This window comes from Triticum dicoccoides, chromosome 6B (genome assembly GCF_002162155.2).
Source record: "Triticum dicoccoides isolate Atlit2015 ecotype Zavitan chromosome 6B, WEW_v2.0, whole genome shotgun sequence".
NCBI lineage: Eukaryota > Viridiplantae > Streptophyta > Magnoliopsida > Poales > Poaceae > Triticum > Triticum dicoccoides.
The window spans coordinates 232,206,358-232,209,676 of NC_041391.1; positions in this window are offsets into that span (position 1 = coordinate 232,206,358).

Below are 3,319 nucleotides of genomic sequence, written 5' to 3' on the forward strand. Positions count from 1 at the left end.
CGAACCCTCCACCTCCACCTCCGCCTCCAGAGGCATGGCAAACTTTGATGGCAACCACTAACGCCAACGCTCAGTTGTTGATTCAGCTGATGCAAGAGCGTAACCAAGGCCAAGGCAACCAAGGGAATCAAGGTCAAGGGCAGTTCTACCATCAGCCTCAGTTCCCTACCCTCAACCAGTTCCTTGCAAATCAGCCAAAGTCTTTCAGCTACTGTGTCGAGGCCACAAACGCCGACGATTGGCTCGTGGATATCAACAAGCATTTCGAATGCAACAATGTCAGACCTGAGGACTACGTCAAGTTCGCGTCTTTTCAGCTCAAGGATCAAGCAGCTGATTGGTTCCAGCAATACAAGGATTCCAGAGGAGGTCGAGTGATTACTTGGACTGATTTCTGTCGGGACTTTAAAGCTCACCACATTCCTACCAGTGTTGTTGAGAGCAAGCGTGAGGAGTTCCGCAATCTCAAGCAAGGCAACATGTCAGTGTACGAATACAACAAACAGTTTCAGAAACTTGCTCGCTTCGCTAAACAAGATGTTCCTGATGAAAAGAGTATGATCTACCAATTCAGAGGTGGCCTTAGAGAGGATCTGTAGTTAGCTCTCGTTCTTGTTGAGCCTACTCAGTTTGATCAATTCTACAATATGGCACTCAAGCAAGAAGGTGCTCAGCTCAAGTGTGAGGCTTCAAAGAAGAGAATCAGGGATGCAGTTCAGTCTTCTTCTTCCTCTCAAGGTGCAGCTAAGCAGCAAAAGTTCTACCTTCCTCCTCCTCCGTTCCGTCAGCCTTATCAACAGAAGAACTCAGGTGGTCGTGGATCTTCCCACCCACCCAACCCAAGCTACCAGAGCAAGTCTCAGCCTCAAGCTCCAAGGTCAAATGCTCCTTATCACCGTCCGCTCTCAGAGGTGACCTGCAACAAGTGTCAACAAAAAGGTCACTATGCGAACAAATGCTTCAACCAAAGGCGCCTTCCGCCTCCTCCTCCTATGAGATCTTCAAGCAATGCAGTGGTCAAGCATAATCCGAAGCATGCAAAGGTGAACATGATGAATGCAGCTCAGGCAGAGGATTCTTTAGATGTGATAATGGGTAATCTCTCAGTTAATGATATTCCTGCAAAAGTCTTATTTGATACTGGTGCATCGCTTTCTTTCATTTCAAGACCTTTTGTTGCCAAGCATGAGTTTGTGACGGAAAAGATTCCTGTCCCGTTGAAGATTGTGTCCCCGGGTAAGCAAATGACATCTAATAATTGTGTCCCAGATGTTTCTATCAAGATGGGCGACTATAGATTTCTGTCTTCTCCAATTGTCCTTGGTGACTCGGATATTAATCTAATTCTCGGTATGGACTGGCTTTCTAAGCACAAAGCTCAACTTGATTGTGCTGCCAGGCAGATTCAATTGACACACTCTTCTGAGGATGTTATCATCTATGCCGCTCGTGACGAAACCATTCGGTTGTTTTCTCTCAATGAGAAGGGCGAGTTGGATGCTATCTCTCAGATTCCAGTCGTTTGTGAGTACCAAGATGTCTTTCCAGAAGAGCTTCCAGGTATGCCTCCTCATCGGCCAGTCGAATTCGTTATCGATCTTGAGCCTGGTACTGAACCCATTTGCAAGCGTCCTTACAAGCTTGGACCCAAGGAGCTAAAAGAATTGAAGAAGCAGCTCGATGAACAAGAGCGTCTGGGTTTGATCAGACCGAGTTCATCTCCATGGGGATGTGGAGTTCTTTTTGTCCAGAAGAAGGATGGCACGGACCGACTTTGCGTCGATTACCGTCCATTGAACAAGAAGACAATCAAGAACAAGTATCCACTTCCCAACATCAATGATCTATTCGAGCAGCTCAAAGGTGCTAAAGTATTCTCCAAGCTTGACCTCCGTATGGGTTATCATCAGATTCGCATTCGTGAACAAGATATTCCCAAGACAGCACTCAGAACAAGCTTTGGTTCTTATGAATATACTGTCATGTCTTTCGGCCTTGTCAATGCTCCTCCAACATTCTCTCGAATGATGAACTTCATCTTCAACCCCTACACCAATGATTTCGTCTTGGTGTATCTCGATGATATTTTGGTCTTCTCCAAGAACAAGCAGGATCATGCCAAACATTTGCGATTGGTGCTCGACAAGCTCAGAGAGCATCAATTCTATGCGAAGTTTTCCAAATGTGAGTTCTGGCTTGATGAAGTTCTTTATCTTGGTCATATCATCTCCGCCAAGGGCATCGCTGTTAATACGGCGAAGGTTTCTGCGGTTCTGAATTGGGAACCTCCTCAGAATGTCAAGCAGCTCCGCAGTTTTCTTGGTCTTGCAAGCTATTGCCGAAGATTTGTTGAGAATTTCTCTAAGATTGCAAAGCCTCTTTCCAACCTCCTCCAGAAGCATGTCAAGTATGTCTGGACGCCTGAGTGTGATGTCGCTTTCAACACCCTCAAAGAAAAGCTAGTCACAGCTCCTGTCTTAACTCCTCCTGATGAATCCAAGCCATTCGAAGTATTCTGTGATGCTTCTCTTCAAGGTCTCGGTGCTGTGTTAATGCAAGAGAAGAAAGTTGTGGCCTATACCTCTCGTCAGTTGAAGCCCAACGAAAAAAACTACCCCACTCACGATCTTGAGTTGGCGGCAGTTGTCCATGCATTGATAACATGGAGACATCTCTTGTTGGGAAGGAAAGTGGACATTTTCACCGATCACAAGAGTCTAAAGTATATCTTCACTCAACCAAACCTCAACCTCAGGCAAACTCGATGGGTCGAAATGATTCAAGAGTACAATCCAAGTATTGAATATACTCCTGGCAAGGCGAATGTGATTGCAGATGCTTTGAGTAGAAAGGCTTATTGCAACAGCTTAATTCTCAAGCCCTTCCAACCGGGTCTTTGTGAAGCTTTCCGCAAGCTGAATCTTCAAGTTGTTCCTCAAGGATTTCTTGCCAACCTCATAGTCTCTCCTTCTTTGGAAGATCAAATTCGAAAGTGAAACGTTGTATTGACAAGGGCATTCCCAAATACAAGTTCTATCGCTTGGATGACAAAGATACTCTTTTCTTCGAGGATCATATTGTGGTTCCTAAAGGCGATCTGAGAAAAGTCATCATGAATGAGGCACACAATTCTCTTCTATCCATTCATCCTGGAAGTACAAAGATGTACCATGACCTCAAGCAGTCGTATTGGTGGACTCGAATGAAGCGAGAAATTGCTCAATTCGTGAATGAATGTGATGTCTGCAGAAGGGTGAAAGCAGAACACCAACGACCAGCTGGTCTCCTCCAACCTCTTGCTATTCCAGAATGGAAGTTT